The sequence below is a fragment of the Delphinus delphis genome, chromosome 2 (assembly GCF_949987515.2).
Source record: "Delphinus delphis chromosome 2, mDelDel1.2, whole genome shotgun sequence".
In the NCBI taxonomy this organism is placed as follows: domain Eukaryota; kingdom Metazoa; phylum Chordata; class Mammalia; order Artiodactyla; family Delphinidae; genus Delphinus; species Delphinus delphis.
Window position 1 is genome coordinate 29,128,555 of NC_082684.1, and position 21,008 is coordinate 29,149,562.

General features: G+C 55.3%; 1 protein-coding gene across 2 annotated transcripts in view; it reads left to right on the forward strand.

Moving 5' to 3' along the window:
* Positions 1 to 21,008, forward strand: part of MIDEAS (mitotic deacetylase associated SANT domain protein) — a 67,171-nt gene that overhangs the window by 23,091 nt on the left and 23,072 nt on the right. The window contains exon 1 of one of the 2 annotated variants that reach the window (XM_060004238.2): positions 2,107 to 2,714. The exons of the other annotated variant lie outside the window; for it this stretch is intronic. The gene's annotated coding sequence lies outside the window, so the exon portion shown is untranslated. Of the gene's footprint in view, positions 1 to 2,106; positions 2,715 to 21,008 lie in introns of those variants that run through there. 2 annotated transcript variants of the gene reach the window in all.

Consider the following 21,008-nt stretch of genomic DNA (forward strand, 5'->3'; position numbering starts at 1 on the left):
CACGCACATGCCGTTTCTCCTCCCTCTCTTCCTTTGTGAGCATGAGCTGCTCCAAGATAAGCAGGGCTGTTCCAGGTCAATGACTTCTGTTTCTCATGCATCCTGCCACCTACCTCTGCTCCCTGCGCTGCTTCCTGGGCCTGGCCCAGCATCCCGGCGTGGGACAGAGAGGGAGTCCTGGCGGGACAAGGCTGAGGAGTGCCCTTTGGAGCAGCTCCCACTTGTTCCCTGGAGGCTAGGCTCTGGCTTCCTGGTGGCAGGCTCTTCTAGAAATGTGCTCCCCAGCCAGGGTTCTGCTTGGTGGGGAACATCCCTGGGCTTGTCTACACTGGCTGTCGGGGGACTTGCTCTGGACTGGCTCGAGGCCAGCTCTGGGGGCCAGGCCCAAGGGGGAGGTCGGGATGGCTGCAGGTTTGCAGAGGAGTGAGCACTGCAGACCAGGTGGCTTTGCTTTTGCTTCCCTCACTTGGATGAGGTGTCAGTGGGAAGGAGAAAAATCAGACAAATGGAAAAAACAAAAAGGTTTTACACAGAACCTCTGCCAGGAGTCCTGAGAGTCCAGCCTCTACTTGGGGGCCAGCATGCCTGAGCGTCCCAGTCCCTCAATTGCTCATTGCCTTCCTCTAGGGGAGATGGGAAGAGGAACAGAGAGATGACAGACTACTGGCTTGCCTTGTGGTCTTGTGCAAGTCACTCAACCTTTCTGAACCTCAATGTTTGCATCCATAAAATGAGCGGGATGAAACTCTCTCACACACAGGCTTGTTCAGTAGGCTGTGTGTGGGGACATCCTTTGAGAATTGTCAGGAACAATACTGTCAGAGCAGATGCTAAATCCGAGAGCCTGGGCTTTTCTTTGTTGGAGGTCGTTTCCCTGGCTCCTCCATTCACTTTTTACAATCACAGAATCGTGGATTTTAAACTGGAAGGAATTTTAAAAGGTCATCCGGTCCAGTCCCCTGGCATAATTATCTTTATTTTGCAGATGAGACTAAGTTGTCATTACTGTGACATTTCTGTCATACCATGGTGCAGATAAGCCCTTTTCCTCCTGGGTAAGGTGTGAGCTCCAGATGCACACAGGTGCTCCCGCCAGTGAAGGGATGGAAGAGGACAGGAAGGTCACGCCCCTTAGAAGCAAGTGTGGGGTTCTGAAGGTTTCTAGGCAGAAGGTACCAGTGTCATCTCTGTCATCCACTGGGGGCAGGGGGAGGGGCACGGTGGGGAAGGTCCTTGCCCTGCAGGTTCAGAGGGACCGTGAGAATCACATTCTGCTGCCCCTCCCCTTCCCCCTGAGAAAGCAAGGGATGCACCTGCTTCTCAGTACTGGCCACAGGGGAAAAGCAGCTGCCAGGACACAGTGTATTCTTCAGTGGTTTTTCCTTCAAAGAAGAATCTCCTTCTGACCCATCTCCTTGGGGAAAAGAAAAAACAAAAACAAACGAAAGGAACTAGGAAAAAAGGGCTCCCTCCCCAGGACTTTCTCCTGGCCCTGGAGCCTCATGGTATGTGGGGGCCAGCAAGAACCTCCTGAGTAGCAGAAAGGTTTCCCATCTTCCCGCCAGTTAAGGAGGCATCAGGGGATGGTAGGGAAGGTAGGCGAAATATAGGCATGCAGTCAAAAGCTGCCTAACTTGGGCCTCAGCTGCTAGAATTAAACCAAGGAGCTTTTCACACCTAAGTAATCAAGACATGGGTCTTTTATAGGGGCTGGGAGCAGTTTCTCAATAACCTTAACACCACGAGGATGCTAAGCCAAACAGTGAAGCTTGGGGAGACTGTTAATGAAGTGCCTTGGAGAGGATTAAGCATGCTTTACCGTATCCAAAACGAGAGTTTTCTTTGTGGAAGAAAGCGACTTGTGTCCTCCCCAACATCACACACATACTTTCCTGGCAGGCCCGCTGGGTTTCCAAACATTTCGTCACCGTCTCGTCCTGACCTTGGTGTGAAAGGAACGAGCCGCGTGGCCTGTTGGTTCCAGCAAAGCCATCGGGGGCGCCGGCCTGGGCTGGGGGAGGGTGGCGACTGACTTAGGAGTGGAGGTGAGGTCTGCTGGAAATCCCCAGCCTGGGCAGCCGCCGGAGGTTTAAAGACGCCTTCTCCGGCCTTATTTGGTCTCAGGAAGTGGGCGGCGCCGGGCCTGCTGGCTGAGAGGCAGACCCGAGACAGTTGTGCTGATGAAGTGGTAGAGCTGGTTCCTGCTCGCCGCCGTGCCGCGCGCGCCGGCCCGCCGCTGGGCGCTCCGCGCTCCCAGCCCCGAGTTGTGCAATCCTTTGTAGCACGCCAGAGAGTCCTCCTCCTTCGCTGTTGCCTCTCGCCCTCTCTCTCTCTCTTTTTTTTTTCAAGCTGTGAGCTCAACCGATGAGTCAGAGCAGTGCAATCCTGACACTGCATCGGAGGACTCGGGGGTGACACGGAGGGAGGGAGAGCGATCGCGAGGCGGACACCACGGGCGCGGGGTGCGCCGAGGCTCCTGTGCCGGGAGCGAGGGGTGACAGCCCGCGCGTCCCGCCCGGGCCCTGCCAGCAAACTTCCCGGCCTCGGGAGGCGCGAGCTGGCGGAAATTCTGCGAGCGTCGCGGGGAGGCGGCGGCGCCTGTTTGTTTTTAAAATCGGGAGTGCGTGCAGGCGGCTGGAGCCTGGGAGGCGACCGAAGGCGGCGGCCCGCGGCGGAAAGGGGACAGCCGATGCCGGAGCTCGGGTAGGAGCAGGGTAAGTGGGGCTGTTGGGCCGGCGGCCGAGGCCTGCACGCGGCTCGGCGCAGAGCCCGGCCTGGCTGCGGCGGCCAAGGGACCCCGGGCTGCGCGCAAGCAGTGGCGGCTGGGGGCGCGGGCTGCAGCTGTGCAGGCGCGGCCCGGAGCGGGGGCGCGGAGCCACGGGGGGCGCGGCGTGGCAACTTCTGCTGCCCGAGCGGCCGTGGGGGGGGGGCGCTTGTGTACGTGCGTTTGCCGCCCTGCCGCCCGCCCCCTCGGCGGCCCGCACCCCCCGCCCGTAAGTGCCTGTGCAGAGCCAACCCGCCGTGTTTGTGCAGCTACGCAGCTCGCGCGCGGCCCCCGCCCACCCAGGCGCGGCCCCGGCAGGAAAACCCTCCCAAGCCACCCGGCCCGCGGCGGTAGCGGCGGCTCCTCCTCCGCCTGAGCGAAACGTGGTGTCCGCTGGGACCGGCTTGCGTGACTGAGCCTGGGTCCGGGAGGTACAGGAGGGTCTCGCGAGCTGCGGGAACTTGGTGCGGGAGCCCTTTCCCTTTCCCGTGTGCACCCGAGAGCGGACGTGGAAACTGCACGCGCGCCCGGAGTTTGGGGGACAGAGTTGCAGGGATGGCAGGGAACCGGGGCCAGTGCAGCTGAGGCCTAAGCTGGAGCGTTTAGGGCGGGCGGACCGGCCTCACCCCGCGCACCCCGGCGCTGCCGGCTGCTGGCGCACCTCAGACCTGTCATCCTTCGCCCAACCCCTCACGCCCCGTGCAGCCGCGGCCTGCGGAGTTCTCCCGCCGCCTCACCTTGTGCTGCGTTTGGTGGTGCCTGTGCGGAACTCGGGAGCCCGGGTTTTTTTTCTGGAGCCTGCGTAAGGCCGGCTTGGTGGCGGTAGTCATACCCCCCTTACAACTCACACATCCAGGAGCGTGTGCACCAGGTTGCACCTCTAGGGCCCCCACCAGGCTTCTGGATAAGGGCCTGACGCTTTCAAGCCTCAGCCCCAAGGAAGCCTCAGGAAGGCGGACCTAGAAGAGATACCTGCCACTCTGAAGTGGGAGCCCCTGGGTATTGCAGCCCAGCCTCCAGAGTGAGCTGCTGCAAGGATGAAAGGGGAAGTTACTCTCCCCCATTTAAAACTTTGTCGGTCACAACTTTAGTGGCTACTTCCTGCTTCCACGGCCCCACCTGGGACCTGTGTGCCAGCCTGTGCAGCCTCGCTCAGGGGACGGTGGGATGGGGGAGACCTGGCTGGCCTTGGGTGAGTCTGGAGGCCGCCTAGGCACGTGTGTTCAGGGGATCCCTGTTGGCAACTGTGGCTGGATGGAGGGAAGGTCTGGCCTGCTCCAACCGGGGGAGCCTGGCCTGGTGGCAGTCTGGAGGTCTGGCCTCTCCTTGGCGCTGCAGCTTCAGGATTGAGACTGGAGGCCTGATGCAAGTGGAAGAAACGCAGCTCTGAGGAGAAGCCTCGTCTCCCTTGTGGGGCCCCGGCTAAGGGAAGGAAACCACTTGTCTTGCTCCAGAACCTCTTAGGGATGGTGTGCATGTGCCGCTTTAACATCAGAGAAATGCACCCTTTTCACAGGCTGTTAGATGGCTTCAGGATGAAGGGGAAAGGAGAAACCATCCCTGGTTGGGAATTTGTGGATCCTCCTTTTCCTACGGCTCTGGACAGTGAATAATAGGGGTGTAAACACTCAGTTACTGTGATAAACCATCTCATTGTATGGCTCTGGCCCAGTCTCCACTCTAATTGGATTGGCCTCTGGCAGGTTACTCTGGTCTGAGTAGCTCCCAGAGGCCAGCGGGGTGAAGAACCTGGAGGGTTCCTCCCCCGCCCCCCAACCATGCAGCTTGCTCTGGGACGACCTGACCACTGCCAGTGTGGTCTCTCAAAGCATCGGGAAGAACCCACACTCCTCCTGGCTCTGTCAGCCCCTCACTCCACCCTAGGAAAGAGTGCCCTGGAGTGCCCATGGGGATAAGAGTTCAACTTTTAAATGTGGGATTTAAAAATAGCTTGAGTGTTTAGCCCTGTGGGCTGCTGCTTTTAATAAATGGAGAAACAAAAAGGCAATATGCAGTTACAGATTTCCGCTGAAGGCCTCTTGTGGCTGCAGAACTCAGGGAAGGGATGCCCAGTGGAGACAAGGCCTCTGGGCCCCTGAGTGGGAGAAGGATTGGCAGGGGGGTGCGCATGGAGCAGAGTGTCCTGGAAGGGGAGTGGGTCCAGTCCAGGAATCTTTGGCATTGACAGCCCCTCTCCTGCAGTTGGGTCTCCCAGAAGGAAACCTTGCTCCTGGTGGAATGGGCATGGCCACAAATAGCTGGGAGATTGCGGCGTATCCTTCTAATCCTGTTTCAAATGTCACTTCTTTGGAGAAGCCTCAGCCTTCTTCTGAATACTCATTTCCACCTTATATAGTCATTTGTGCACATACTGTAATGTGGTGGTCAAATCATAAACTGGGAGCTAGAGTTTCTATACCTTCGAAGAGTTGAGGTGAGGATTTTGCAAGTTAGTACATATATACCAAATGTTGAAAGCACATTTCAGTACTATCATAGCTCTGCTCTAGCATATGCTCTATATTGTTCCCACAGTGTCCGGCATCTAGTAGGTGTTTAGCATATGTTAGCTGAACAAAATGAATGAAAGATCTCCATCCAGAAAACGTGGACTTAGCGTGTGGTGGGCCCAGTGAGTCCTGCTGCGGGATTCATACTGTGCCATTGTTTTCAAAAGGGTTGGTCCATGTGTGAGTCTGATGCTGGTGAACCCAGTCTCCTGGCACTGCCCTATGGCTGGCCTTCTGGAGAATATGTCCCAGTAATCCTGACCCCAGTGGGACCTCAGGGTGAGTGTTGGAGCCTCCTGCCTGGGAATCTGCTAACTTGGGCATTTCCTTTGGCCAGGCCAATTGGCACCCTTCCTGTGTGTGCTCGAATTAGTACAGAAGCAGCCTGGGGGCTCCATTCTTCCCTGACACTCCACAGGCTGCAGGAAATGCAGCCAGGGGTCGTGTTCCATTGGAAGAGTTGCTTCTGCACAGGCAGGATCGCTCTGGCTGTGTGGGGCTGAACTAAGTAAACTCCTCGGAGCTGGGCTGGAGCTGGGCTGGAGCTGGGCTGGAGCTGGGCTGGAGCTGGGCTGGAGCTGGGTGGAGTGTGCTGAAATCCCCAGTTCTTACTTGTGGGATCTGCATTTGCATTCGAAGCAACATTCAGGATATCGTGAGACTGTGAGCTCATTTTATGAATCAGAAGCATTACAGCATAACTTCAGTGTTGGAAACTGCTCTTTGGAATCCAGATCACCCTCCCTCCACCCCCAACACACGCACACTTACAGGGGCTCTCACAGTCATGCACTTGGGAACAATAACAGTCAGTGGGACATCAGTTAGGATTCCAGAGCCATCAGGCAAAACTTGTGTACACCTACTTCCCTCCCCGCACTCAGAACACCATTCCTGGATGGTGTGTGGACAATAACCTGGGCAGTGACTCTGAAGGAAGCCTGGCAGAGGCATAGGAATGAGGCCTGGGCAGACCTGGGTTCGTTCTTCAGCTGCCCCACTTGCTGTGTGGCTTTGAGCATTGCTTAACTTCCTGAGCCTCAGTTTCCCTACCTATAAAATGGGGATGATAATAATTACTCATAGGGTTGCTACAAAGGTTAAACAAGATCATGCATGCAAAGTGACTGGCACACAGTAGGTACTCAACAGATGATGGCTAGCATTTCACCAGTTCCTGCCAAGCCCAGCTCCTGTTTGCCTTTTGCTCCTTCCAGGGAAAAGGAAATGAAGGGTCACCTGCTTGTGGTAGGAGGGTACCCTTCCAGGCCACTGGGCTTATGTAAATGAAGCTCATTTTCGAACTCCCTAGGCCCTGGGCAAAACTGTGTGAGCACTCCAGCCTGGACCAGCCCAGACCCTGCAGCCTGTGTACTTTTGCAAGGGATTCTGTCCCTGCAGCGGAGGGTTAAGGGCTCAGCTTCCCAGAGATCACATTGTGCTCTCGGGAACTTACCCGCCCAGGCCTCAGGCTGAACTGCTCAGGTGGGTGGGAGGAAGGCTGCTTTAGAAAGCCAAGGAAAAAATCCTCTTGTCTTCGCTTCACCTGAAGCCTCTCAGTGTGACCTCAGTGGAGTTCGGGTGGAGCCTGGGGTGGGAGTTGCTCCTAAAAGCACTTTGGCTGTTTCACCAGGTAGCAAGGGTGGAGTGGGAGGGTGGGGGGAACACCAAGATATTATATAAGAAGAAAGTTAACACATGTCTGAAGAGAGCTGGGGTTTTGCAGGGGTGAGGGTCGGGGGCTCCCTGCGGGACTCAACTTACCGGTTGTGGTTTTCGGGGACTGGTGGGGAGGAGAGGGGCTGGAGGCCTGAGCCGTCCCAGGCAGTGGTTCTTGATCTTGCTCTTCCTGGAACGGATCCTGGTGCTATGGCCAGCCGGGGAAGGTGCTCTCTGTTCCCTCTGCCTTTCTCTCCAACCACAGGGAGCTTGTGGTGAGTGTTATATTTTCCAGGCAATGCTTCTTCCTCTAGGAGTCTCAGGAAGGGGGGAGGGGAACAGCCAGGGCAAATTTGTCCTGGCCGAAGCTTGGAGAGAGGGAAGTACAACAGGCTTGCAGCCAGAAGGGGGTTCCCTCTGAGGCCACCCGTCTTCTCTGGGGAAATGGGGTCCAGAGAGGAGGGAAAATAGTGGGGGATTTCGATTCCCAGCTTTTTCCAGCAGCTGGGCAGACAGAGACCCCAAGCCCGCCTGCTGTTGCCAGAATTTGCCAGTTCCTGGGAGGGGAAGGCCCTGGAACTCGGAAGAGATCCCAGAAACTCAAAATCCTGCGAGTGCAAGTAGTCTGGCCTTTCTCCCCCTTCCTCCTCCTCCCCCCAGCCTGCCCGGCAGCTCTTGGGGCGCATCTGGCTGGCCTCAGATCCTTCATCCCACCTGACCTGGCTTTGACCTCTTCAGCTGGCCCTGGGTCCTAGTTCTGGGCTCTCCATCTCCCAGGATTTACCCAGAGCTGGAAAACACTTTGGGACATCTAGTCCTTCACTTTCAAATGGGGAAGCTGAGAGGCAGCGAGTTCCTTGAAGTTCCATAGACTGTCCCCACTTTCGCTTCACAGAGGAAAGGCTCCTCTGTCCTGCCCCTGGTCCCTGCCCCTCCCAGTTTCAAAACGGGGAAGGGCCGCTTCAGTGCAGGAAGAGCCCAGAGGAATACTGTCTCGGCTCCTGGGTGTGGCCCAGTCTTCAGCTGGCTCCATAGTTATTTGTCTGTTTGTGTGTGTGTGAGTGAGTTTTGTGGTTAGGAGACTGGATCTGACTGAAAGCAGAAGTACCCACGCTCTGTGGGCTATGCAGCGTGCAGATTGGACTGTACAGGGACAGACGGGAGAGGAAGGCAGGGGCAGAGGCCCTCCTGCACGGTGGCTGCTGGTGCTCTTTTTGTCCTTGCACAGTGCTTGCACACTTGAGTGTAAACAGCCCTTCCAGGTTGCTAGCAGCTGCCTTTCCTTGCTTGCTTTGGGCAGAAGAGGTACCAAAAATAACCAGGCGGCCACTTCTACTTGTGGGACTTTCACTGTGGTGGCCTCGGGGCAGGCTTACTTGCTCCCTGCAGGCCCCGGTGCCTCTGGCATCCCTGTTCAGACTTTCTGTGACCACCGTCTCCCCAGCCTCCCTCAGGTGATGGCCTTTCCCTTTTACTGCTCTTAGAGGGAGCCCAGGAGGGTGGAGACTCCACTATGGGCTGGGAAGCTCTGCCAGGTTTTATCTGGGGACTCTTGTCCCGCCATGTCCCTGCAGGCCCTGCTGGCGCAGCTGAGTTCTGGGGAGGCCTGTGCTGAGTGTGCTCCTCCTGGGTCCCTAGGCCAGATGCCTGCAGAGCCCAGCACTGTTGCTGGGATTCCTAGTCCCCTTGTCCTGTTCCTGTCTGGTCAGCCCTGCTCTCAGCTGGCTGTGGAACTGGAAGAGGCCATTTCATTCCCTTCCAGGTGTTGAAGACTAATAATGAATGATCTGCCCCTGCCCAGCAAGGGGGAAATGAAATCACATTTATCGAGTTCTTACTTTGTGCCAGGCACTCTGTGTGTGTGTGTGTGTGTGTGTGTGTGTGTGTGTGTGTGTGTGTGTGTGTGTGTAAAACCCTCATTTAATCCCACAATAACTATGAGATGAAAATATTGTGCCTGTTTATTGGTAGGGAAACTGAGGCCCACAGAGAGGCAGGTGATTGGAGAAGCCAGGACACATCCTGTTTGACCCCAAAGCCCTGTCTTTTTACCAGGCAGCTCCCACACTTCTACTGGCTATTTTCATGTGCACAGGGAACAATGCTTTGACCCTAGGAATGAAGTGTTGATGGTAGGAATTCAGGCACTATTAGCTGGCTGATAGGGGAGATATTTTGGGCTGGGAAGGGTGGGGAAGACCCCTCTGAGGCCTCCCTCTCCAAACACTTTACAGGGTAGCGAGAAGCCCAGCCTGAGCCACGAGGCCCTGCTGTGCAGGGCGATAGGCACGTGGGGGTCCGCTGTGTGTGTGTGTTGGGGGGGATTGCTGGGGAGTCACTCGTGCATGAGAGGAGTGGAAAGGTTTAGTTTAGCCCTCCCAGAAACCTTGCAAGCATCTCCGTCTCCCCAAATATCCCAGCCTCCGTAGTCTGAGAACAGCTCTAGGACCATAGGCTGGAGTGGGTGGGATCCTGGGCCTCCCTTCCTGGCTGCTGGGTCTGACCCCAGGGCCCATCATGCCGGCTGGCTTGGCTCAGGTCCCAGAGAGCCTGGTTGGTGTGTACTCGGGGTTTGGGCTGGATGCTGTGCTGGTGCCTGGTGCCAAAGGCCTCTGGGTGTATTTCAGGAACAATAAAGAATAAATCAGCACAAGAGACGAGGGCCTGCAGCAGCTGCTCAGAGACTGGAGAAACGCAAGGAATGTGTGAGCATTTGGCCGAGGCCCTGGATCTTGACCAGGACCTGAGAAAGGCTGTGACACTGACTGGATGCCTGGACGAGGGGGGCAGGTGGCTGGCTCTCTGTGCCCACTCTGCAGCCCGTCTAGGAGGCCCTAGGCAGCCATGTTGAGAGCCGCCCCACCTCTGCTGGCAGCAAGGTTTTGTTCTTCTTGGTCACTAGCAAGTATTGGGGAGCCATATTATCCCCATTCTTATCCTCCAAACCAGCAGGATGACCCCCTGAAAAAACTCCCCTCCCCCTCTTCCCCCAGGCCATCAGGTAGGTCCTAGCTCCTTCTGGAGCTGGCCAGGCAGATGAGCCAGAGCTGATGAAGACACCACAACTAGACACCGCTCCTGCCCACCCCCCGCTTCCTTTCTCCTGAGAAGAGGCAGCAGAGCCAGGTCTGAGGGAGTGCTGAGTGTGAGAACATCCCCTGGGAGGCCCTGAACACAGCTCTACCCAAGTAATGAGCCGTGTGTTCTTGGGCAAATCATGTTACCTCTCAGGGCTTCGGGCCCATCAGCCATGAAACTGAGATTTGGACCAGTGATCTTTGGAGTGGGTGGGCACTATCTGTCTCCCTTCTTTAGGATGTGCAATGAACAACCTTTATTCAGTAGTTTCATTTCTTGAGAGGAAACCCTCCTGAGAGCCCCATGCAGAGAGGTAGCTTGTCATGCTGGGACTGATGCTCAGTGCCCTGGGTGGGGGCATTGGCACTAGTAGGAACCCAAGCGTGGACTGACTTGACCCAGATTTCAGTGTGCCAGGGGAAGGGGCAGGAACCTGGGCCCCATGGGGATTTGGGTCGAGTCACCGCTTTATTTTTAAAGAGCTGTTGGCCAACTGTGGGTGTGGGGTTGGAGAGTGTGGGAGGGATGTGGCTTCCTCTTGAACTGAAGATGTTGAGCTTCACAGGTTGGCCCAGTGGTGGTAATCACCAGGAGCATCTTCATTTTCAAAGCCACTCGCCTCCCAGGCCCCGCTCACTCACCTTTCCTGACCAGCCACGCTTCCAGGACATGACTGGTTTTCAGGCCAGCTGAAGCTGCTCTTCAGGGAGATGTGAACAGCCCAGAGCCTGCTGCCATCCATCCCAGATAGCCTGATGTGTACCCAAGCAGGAGGCTGAGCCTGAGGCCCTGCAGAAAACGCTCTGGGTTCCAGTCCTGGCATTGCCTCTATACTCCTGTGACCTCAGATCTTCAGGTGCCTCGTTGAGAAACGGGAGTGTAATGATACCTGCCTTGCCATGAGGATTAAACGGGATCATGTGTGTAGCGTGCCCAGCACCATGCTTGGCACATAGTAGTGCCCCCAAGAAATGTTAGAGGTGGAGATGATGGTGAAGTAGAAGCCTTCCATTTGTGACGTCGAGGTTTCACTTTGGCTCCAAGCCCTGCCCAGTGTCTTGCCAAAAGGTGGGGCCTCCTAAATGGAGGCATGAAGCGTTGTTATTGGTGTCCTTGCTTCTGGGCCTTGATTCTTGCTCCTGTCTGTGTATTTGCAGGCAAGTTTCTTTCCTTCTCTGGGCTGCTTTGTGGAACAAGGAATTGGACTGAGTGAGATGCAGCATCCCTTGATATTTGGAATCTGTTCAGCTTCCGCAGCTATGCCCTGCTTTGGTGGCTGGCTCTGAAGAGAGGCACAAGCCACCTTTCTCCATGTGTTGTGGAGGCTCTTATTCCAGAGGGTGATCCTGCTGACTGCAGCTCCCAGCTCACGCCTGCAGTCCTCCCACCTCAAAGCCCTATGGGCTGTCCTAGCTTCCAGGGGGTCTTACAGATGTTCACGGTCTCGAGGGGAGACTGTTTCTGCAGGCTGGGGCTGGGATTATTTCTTGGGAGGGAGTGTTATATACTATGCTCTGCTTGGAAATGGCCCCAGGAAAAGCAGCAGTTCTGGGAGGGAGCATGAGAAAGGGGAGGATCCACAGCTGGCTTTGTGGGGTTCTCCTGTATAGCATTCCTTCTGAAGCCCACAACAAGTGTAGATTTGGGATTTTTCTGGAAGGATGATGGAAAGACCAAGGACTTTAAAGGCAGACAACAAGATTTTGAATCTTGCTTCTGCCACCTTAATAACAGAGCCTCAGTTTCCCTCTGTAGAATGGGGACAATGAGATGCCTGGGTGGGAAGTTTGTGTGCGTGGATTAGGGTATGTCAGGTACCTGGCGTGGGGAAAGTGCTCTGTATATGTTAGCTTCCTTCTTTTGGGAAGGATCTGCCTTTTGGACATTCTGTAGACTGGGGAAGTGAAGATGTTTGCTTGTGGCCGTCTTCCCGGGGAGAAGTAGGGCTGAATAACAAGCTGTTACAGCCCTAAAGGGCTCTCCCTCCCCAGCTGTTTTGATTCCGGGATCAAGATTGGGGTCAGGTTCAGTGTGTGTCTGGTGTGGAGCTACCCAGGCATTTGCAAAAATCTGAGATCTGCAGCTTCCTAGGGCTGTGCAGAAGGTGTGGAGAATATGGTCTGAGTAAGGAAGGAGTGGCCTTTCTGAGCTGAGAACTTGACAAGTTACTTCTAACTTTCATTTCCTGTAAATTCCCCAAATTTCCTTCTATTTTTGATTCTAATTTTATCTCATTTTGATTGGAGAACATACTTTGTATGATTTCAACCCTTTCAAATTTATTGAGACTTGTTTTATGGCCTAATTTATGATCTATCCTGGAGAATATTCTGTGTACCCTTGAGAAGAATGGATATTCTGCTGTTGTTGAGTGGAAGGTTCTATGGATATCTGTTGGGTCTATTTGCTTTATAGTGTTCAAGTCTTCTGTTTCCTTGTTGATCTTCTGTTTAGTTGTTCTATCCATTCTTGAAAGTGAAGGCTCCAACTCTTATTGTTGAATTGTCTATTTTCCCCTTCAATTCTGACAGTTTTTGCTTCATATATTTTGGGGGCTCTGTTGTTAGGTGCAAATACATTTATAACTGTAATATCCTCTTAATGGGTAGACACATTTGTCATTATAAAGTGTCCTTCTTTGTCTCTAATAAGAGTTTTTGTCTTAAAGTCTATTTTGTCTAATATTAGCATAGCCATTCCCAGCTCTCTTTTGGTTACTGTTAGCATGGTATATCTTTTTCCATCCTCTCACTTTCAGCCTATTAGTGTCTTTAAATCTAAAGTGTGTGTCTCTTGTTAACAGTTGGATCATGGTTTTTGTTTTGTTTTGTTTTGTTTTTTTGCGGTACGCGGGCCTCTCACTGTTGTGGCCTCTCCCGTTGCGGAGCACAGGCTGCGGATGCGCAGGCTCAGCAACCATGGCTCACGGGCCCAGCCGCTCCGCGGCATGTGGGATCTTCCCGGACCGGGACACGAACCCGTGTCCCCTGCATCGGCAGGCAGACTCTCAACCACTGCACCACCATGGATCATGGTTTTTTTAAACCCATTTTCCCAAACTCTGCCTTTTAATTGAGGTGTTAATCTATTTACATTTAAAGTAATTATTAAAAAGGTTGGATTGATGTCTGCCATTTTTGCTATTTGCTTTCTGTCTAATGTCTTTTTTTTGTTCCTCTGTTGCTCCGTTACTGTCTTCTTTTGTGTTAAATAGATACTTTTGAGTATACCATTCCAGAGCTGTAAAATGGGACAAAGAAGAGTGAGGGTTAAATAAGACATTGCCAGCAATGCACTCAGCACTGTGTTTGGCAGATAGTAGAAGCTCAGTAAACATGGGCACTCACTTGGGCCTTGGGCACTCTAAGAGCCATGGTCAGCCCTAGGGCTCATGGGACCCCTCATGCCTCCTGTGCAGGACACGACACCCTGGCAGGTGGCTCCCAGGGGAATGAGGAGCAGTGGGTCCTTGGAAACTGCACTGTGCCAGGCCCTGACCCTCCAGCCGTTCCTCTGCTCCAGCACCCGGGTGCCACCTGGGCTGCTTATGAAGCATTGTGGATTTCCCACCTTGATTTCCTCCCCGTTACCAGACCCATGAACTAATAATCTCTCAGGGTAGGTTTGAGAACCACTGCTCAACACTGACAGGCAGCAGAGTGTGATGGAGACCTGATTTGGGCTTGGTAGGCTTGGATTAGAATCCTGGCTCCTCACAAAGGACCTCCGGCTGTGACCTGGAACAAGTTACTTTTCAGAGCCAGCGTTTCCTCATTTCTCAGATGGGGATAAGTGGTTATACAAGTGAGCAATACTCACACACATTGGACACATGGGCAGTGCTGGTGGCTACTGTTTATTGTGGCAGTTGCTCATTACAAGGGTGATTCCTGGACACAGGGCTTCTCCACCCCCCCACCCCAACCCCTGGCTCCCAAATTCCTCAAAGGCAGAAACCATTGAGCGGCGGTTCCTGGACCAGACACCGGATTACCTGACAACCAGTTCACTGCCCTCTCCATTGGGCCACACTGCCTCCAGGCCCTGCTTCTCCCAGCCTTGCTGCGGAAACAGAAGGGAATTGCAGAAGCCTTGTGAGCTGGTGGTTAATAGGGAGTAAGAGCACGAAGATTCAGAAAGGGTGAGAACAGTATGTGCCAGAGGGCTGCCTGGAAGAGGGAGGCTTTGAGGGAGGCAGGTTGTCAGTGGAGGCAGGGCTTCCAGGCAGAGGTGACAGCTCCAGCAAAGGCTCAAAGCCGGGGAACTCTCCCCAGGGTCACTTATTCCCTGTGTGTATCTCGAGCCCCAGGACAGGCCACCTTGCGTTATAATCAGTGTGTGTTTCTGTTTTCTCCCCCACTGGACTGGGGGCTCTGTGTGGGTAGGGACTGTACCTCGTCTCCTGTGTCTCCCCAGAGCCTGGCTTACAGCCAGTGCTCAGCAAATGCTTGTTGAGTGGATGAAGGGGCAGTGGGCAGACCTGCAGGGCTACAGAGGGTGTGTGTTTGTGGGAGGGCACAGTAAGCAGGGCAGGGCCATGTTAAGGGAGGTCCCTGTGAATGGCCTTCTCTGTATGTTGGTCTGGGACAGAGTCTGGCACTGGGCCTCAGGCACAGACTCCAGGGAGCCCTGCCCTAGACCTGCCGTTGAGCCAGCCCCTTCCAGAAGGGGAGGGGGGAGCTGGAGCAGCCTCTGGTGGCGTGAGCCCTGTAGGGCATAGAGAGGGTTGTGAGGCCTCATGAAGCCCGCTCCAGAGGCTCGGTCACTGCAGGGCTGGCTGCAGGGACACTTGCTTTGTCTCTTCTGGACAGAGCCTAATCTTGCCAGCTTCCATTTTACCCCCTGGGAGTCCCGAGTCCTGTAGAAGGGGGTTTCCTGAGCTGCCTGTGATCCTTTGTGGCCCTTGTCTAGGAGGGAGGCAGCCAGCGCCCCCACCCCCACCCCCACCCTGAGTATGGGCGGAAGCTGGGCCTGGAGGCTCAGTCCTTTCCTGGCTCTGCCTACGACTCAGTGTTTTCTCTCTGCCTCAGCTTCCCTTCTATAAAATGGACCTGGCTATCCTGACTTTTATGGACATCCTGAGGGTGTTTGTGGGGTAGTGGGGGAGGAGATGATAAAGGTAGATGCCTGAATGAAGCCTTGGGGGGTGCATAATAAGGCAAAGGATTTCCTCTTACCTGTATCCCTTTAAAAGCATCTCAATGTTGGCATTTTTACAGTCAAAGCTCAAACTTCAGGCAGCTCGAACCCTGGCCAAGCCTCTGAGCCTGTCCAGCTTGATGGCTGAGCCCCTGGGACTCATGCCCTGGCCTCTAAGGGCTGAAGTTCAGTCTGGAGAAGTGATAATCCTGGGATTCTCTCTGGACTGGGAACGGGCACAACACGGGGCCTGCTCTCTCACGTCCCCAGGGGAAGTGACACTTGTGGGAGGCAGGTCCTCATCCCTGTGGCTGGCGTCTCCTTCCTTATTGGTTTTACATACGCCTTGAGAACAGGACTTGTATGGCCAGTGGCTTGGAGAAATGGGGCCCTGCAGCCTGGGTGTGAGCTCCCAGTTAGAGGGGGTGCACACAGCATTGAGATCATCGCACTGTGCCCAGAGGCAAGGTCTACCTAGGGCTTGGGCAACTCTAGCTGGCCCAAGATGGCAATTTCAGGCCACTCGCCCAGTCTGGCTGTAGCCAAAGGCCCCAGAGTATTTGAGAGAGAGCTTTTCAGGATGTGAGTCTGGACTGGAGGGCCAGCTGGGGCCATGCAGGGCTCCTCTAGGGAGGGCCCCTCATCACTGCCCCGGGCATCCTAGCCAGATACCTCGGTGTCTTCAGGCTCAGCCCAGCCAGGTCAGAGCATGAGATAAACAGATCCACAGGCTCATGTCCCTGGCCTTGGCCTAGGCCGGAGTGGGAAGCCTTGAGGGAAGAAGAATGGGACAGGGGGCAACAGTGGGGCTGGCTCTTTGTCAGTTGTCCTGCATGTATTGTGGGGCAGTGAGTGACAGTCAAGGGGCAAGTGGCTTACGGGCCCGCAAGTAGAGAAGGATTTGTGTTCAGCTTAGTTGGATAGGACCTGGGGCCACTGATGGGATGGGATGGGGTGGGGTTAGGCGGCTGGGCCTCTTCACTTCATCTCAGCATGATGTGCTCAGGAGCTCTGATGTGCATCAGGGAGAGAGATCAGAAGTCAGGGCTGGGCAGGAGCCCACGGTGGGATACACTGGCCGTGAGCAGTGGCTCTGACTCACCTTGGGTGCAGTCTTGAATGAGCAGCCTAAGAGGCAGGTACAAGCCAAGTGCCAAGGTACAATGATCTGCAGACTCTGCCCCCTGGAGTTTGCTGTCTGCTGGGGACTAAGAAGTAGGCACCCGGAATTCAGTGTGCTGAGTCCAGTCATGGGGTTTAGGAGGTGTTATGGGCTCAGAGTATAGTACCTGGCTCAGACTTGGGATGAGGGCAGACTTCCCAGAGGAAGCAGTGTCTGAAACCTGAAAGGTGGGTAGGACTTGGTCAGATGAAAAGGTTGGGAATGTGTGCTAGGCAGAGGAACTGCCTGGGCACAGACCTGGAGGCAAAGCAGCAACAGCACTGAGTGATGGCTCCAGCGTGGAGTGTTGAGAGAAGTGGCAGGAGCCCAATCTGCAGGGACCTGTGGGCTGGATAAGGAGTTTAGACTTTGTCCTAAGACAGCCTCTTTGGTGCTCAGTGAGCTGGCTGGCCTAGAGATTCGGGGCTTTGTTGGGTGCCATATTGAAGTCTGTTTGCCTCGGGTTGGAGATGCATGAGCTGTGACTCCCCCTCTTCCTAGTGCTGAGTTTGCGGGGCCAGGGGTGGCCCAGGTAAGAGCAGGAGCTCGGAGCATTAGCTAGCCTCCCAGGGTCGGGGTGTCCTTCAGTCGGCTCTCAGCCCCAGGTCAGAGCTGAGGCCCCGTGGCCGCCAGGACCAAGTTGGGCACCCCTTTCCTGGCCTGCGTAACCTTGACTCGCAACAGTCTTGTCTCTTGGATGGCCGCATTGAGTTCCCCAAGCTTGTGAGTGGCCCTGGTCCCCTCAGTGGTCATGCATGGCCTGGCCCCATTGCCCTGTGGTGAGGGCTCACTGGACTCCCCCAGCCAATGTCACGCATGCGGTTGGGGTGCTTATGGCACGTGGGGAGCAGTACGTGTTCTGGTTGCTGTCCTTGGAGGGCGTGGTGTCACCACAAGCATAGAACACCCAACAGCCTTTTCAATACCTTCCCTCATGTGTGTGCAGAATACATGTGGTTTCAGCACTGTTTTCTTTACTTATTGCACGTTGCTTCTTCGGTAGAGAGAAAGTGTTTCTCACCATAGATGCTCCTGAAAGCCCCAGAGGTCCCTGGCTGTTGAGATCAGATGCTGGCTATGTCTTCTGCCCAGGGCTGTCTGTGGTGTGGTCAGGGACTGGTGGCAGCAGTGAGGCTCCCAGAGGAAGGGAAGAGTGAATAGAGCCTTGACAGTCAGACTGATAAGAGTGGGTGTGAGTGTCTGGGGCCCCGTTATGTCTGTGGATTTCCTTTTGCAGTGTTTCTGCATCCGTTGTCAGAGGCCCTGCAGCTGGTCCCAAGGGTGAGCTGCCTGCAGGAGTTCCTCATTACACCCTCTTCCCTGCAACTTCAGGGAGTTGGCCCATCTGTTGGGAGCCTTCAGAAAGGACGGCTTGCTTCCTCTTCCTCATTGTTGAGGAAGACCAGGCAGACTTCCACCTGAGGGACAGAGGAGGGCTGGGGCAGAAGAAATGGGAGGAAGTGGCTCAGTCCTGGCCAGACTCGCAGGCTGTGAGGTATGAGTGGCGTATGAGAGCTGGCAGCCCCACCTGCAGCCACCAGAACTCAGGCAGGGGTGGGCTTGCAGGGGCTGGAGGGTCCAGGTCTGGAGAATGAGGCGGAAGTGACCAGTGCAGTCTCAGGCCTCCCTGCCAGTGGACCTCCCACACCTGCTGGCGCCTCTGTGAGGCGGCCCCCCTTCCCTTCCCTCCCTTCCTGTAGGTCTGAGGGTCTCAGCTGTACCGGCGCAGAATAGGAGAGGGTTACCTGCCTACAGTTCAGGTGAGGGGAAGGGGCTTCCTAGCGCCAGTGAGGAGGGAGATCCGTGTTGGGAAAATCCTTGCTCTGAGACTGTCGAGAGCATGCTGTGGGAGGGAGGTGTGCAGAAAGGGCCTGGTGTCTTAGCGGCATGTCTTAGGGACAGGGAATAAGAGTTTGGTCTTGGAGTCAGACGGACCTAAATTCGAGCCCTGGCTCTGCAATGTAGTTACCGTGTGACCACTGGCAATTTTTTTCAGCCCTTTAGAGCTTGTCTAGCTCACCTGTAAAATGGAGGTTAAAATAACACTGCTTCATGCTGCTTTATAAAGCTGTTGTGGGAATTAAACATGCACACACACACACAAAAAAACCATGCACAGAGTACTTAGGATCTGCCTGGCACAGGTGTATTGTTGTTGTTGTTGTTATTACAACTACTAGCTGTTACTACTACTGCTACATACCCTACTGCATACCCTGCTGCCTTGGTGTGTCCCCTCCCCTCCTACCTCCCAGGCCTCTTCCACTCTCCCCCCGCCCTCCCCCCAACAGCCCAGATACTGATCTTTCTTCTTCAAGGGTCCCAGGTCCGGGTGTCTGTGCTCTTAGCATTGTTAGCAGCCTTCCAACTGGGATGACAGGGAGGCCGCTGCAGAAGCTTCAGCCTCCCCAGAACTGGCCCCCTTGATTTCTTCTAAAGAAGTCCCTGGCCCAGCTTTGGAAACCTACTGTGGTGTCAGGAGTGAAGGGCCCCCTCGATGTGTAGGGTGGGGGGTGGGAGGCAGAGCAGACCTGACCAAGCAGCTGCAGGCCAGCCAGTGTGGACTGGGGCAGGAGCAGCCCTGCCTTGGATCCCCTTTCACAGACTCCGCCCCCATCTCCCCAACCCCAAGTGTGCAGTCGCCCTCCCCTAGGCGCTGAGCGGCCATCCCCGCGCCTGGTACCCTCCATCAGGCACGCACGCGCACGTGCACTCAGACCCATCTGCCACGTGTGCCTTCCCCTCCTCCAAGCCCCAAGCCTGTGCTGTGGCTCACCAGGCAACAAGGGCTGCGATGGGGGGTGCCTGTACTGCCGGGGGGGGGGGGGGGCGGGAGGCTCCCAGTTCCCTGGAGGCACGTGGACCTGCCAACTCCCCCCCCCGCCCCCCCACAGCACGTTCTTCCTTCCTCTGTCTTGCTTCTGCAGACACACACGTACTTGTAGTTGGTTCATTCTGATTGGAGAGGCACAGCCGGACTCTCATAGCCGGGACGGCCCCACCCTGCAGCTTCACGATGGCGCCCAGGGTTGTTTTCAGTCTGGGGGCTGGCTTTTGGGTCTCTGCTCTGTGTTGGGTTGGCTGTCAGGAAATGAGAGTTTAAAAGCAAGTGAAAGGGGTTTGTTCAGAAGGCGGTTTCTGTGGCCTCAGCACTCGCTACTTGTCCGAATCCTCCCCCGGTGGCGGGGCCTGGGTGACTTGGATGCCCTCCTAGTTTCCCCCTCCCCCAGCTTCCATATGCGAGACAAAGGGGGTGCGAGCACGGAGAGTCGCTCTCACTCACAGCAGGGCCGGGAGCTGAGGAAGGAAATGGAGGAGGAAGTTCCTCCCCTTCTGGGTGCTGGGTGAAAGTGAAAGGCAGCAGGGGGTTGGAGTGAGTCAAGGCAGCCGCGGGAGGGGAAGGGCTGGGGAGCTGCGGAAGCGTGCGGAGGAGCGATAGCACGGCCGCCTCCCTGGGGCCAGGGGCATCGCCGGGTGTAGCCAGGGCTTCATACCAGAGCCTGCCCGGCATGCCCAGCCAGCCCTCCTCTGCGCCTCTCGGCTGGTTTCCTGGGAACTCGCGGGGCTGCTAACGATGACCTGGGGTATCTGGGTTCTGACGTCTGAGGTCAGCCTGGACCTTCAGATTTATTCGCGAGGGCTTCCTGAGCTCCCCTCCTCTGCTAGACGGACTGGCTCAGGATCAGAATCTTAGCATGGGGAAGAGGTGGGCCATGTAGCTCCCACCCTCACCAACTTCCCAGAGAGGCAAACAAAACAAAAGACAAAACCAACCCTATCTGAAGAAAGAAAAAGTCTTTGAAAATACACGCAAGGTATAGGTGTAAGTTATAACTTGCATGTAAGTAATAACAACACATGTAAATTATAAAATACTGGACTCAGTTCCTCTGTAGCAGGATAAATAGAGCAATCTTTTTTTTTTTTTTAATCAAGTTAGAAAACAACCACAGGAACACTGTGAGCACTTTAGTCACACCATGTCATGGAGAAACCTTCTGGACCTAAGTTCTAGAAATCTGCACCCCCCTCAGTATCGTAGCTATATTCTTCCTTTGCTCAAGATGCCAGGAGCTCTTTGGCAGTGGAGGAGGATGGGTGGGGACTGCTGACCAGCTACCAGGCCAGATCCTGTCTCCAGTCAGCCCAGGTTGCAAAACAGGTTTCTATTCCATGCTCGGTTGGGGAACACTAGCAGCCACAGTTCCACCCAGCAGCTCCTCCCAGGGGTGGGGTTAGGACTGCACACACGCTTCGGGGCCTCACCTACGTGCCTCAGTGTAAAGGACGTGGACCCAGGACTCTGCAAGGGCCCGGTGGACCTCCCGACCCATAGGCTGCACAGTTGGGAATGACTAATGTTTTCTCCATTTCCTGTCTGAGAGGTGCATGGACTGTCAGAGGAGGCATTGGCTGAAAACACTCCTGCGGGGTCTACTGGGGAGGCCACTGCCTGGACAGATGTGAGAGGACCTGCTTGGCTGCCCAGTAGGCTGGGGCCTGGCTTCAGACGAGTAGGGAACCCAGCATGGCCTCTGTTACCCCTTATCCCAGCTTGACTGCAGGGGCTCAGGCTGGATCTCAGCCCCACTTGCCCCCTCGGCGGGTGCTTTTGCGCAAGTTACACAACCAAACGCAGCAGTCCTGGCCACTAACCAGGAGGGCGAGGTGGTGGGACAAGGGGGAGTCCCAGAGC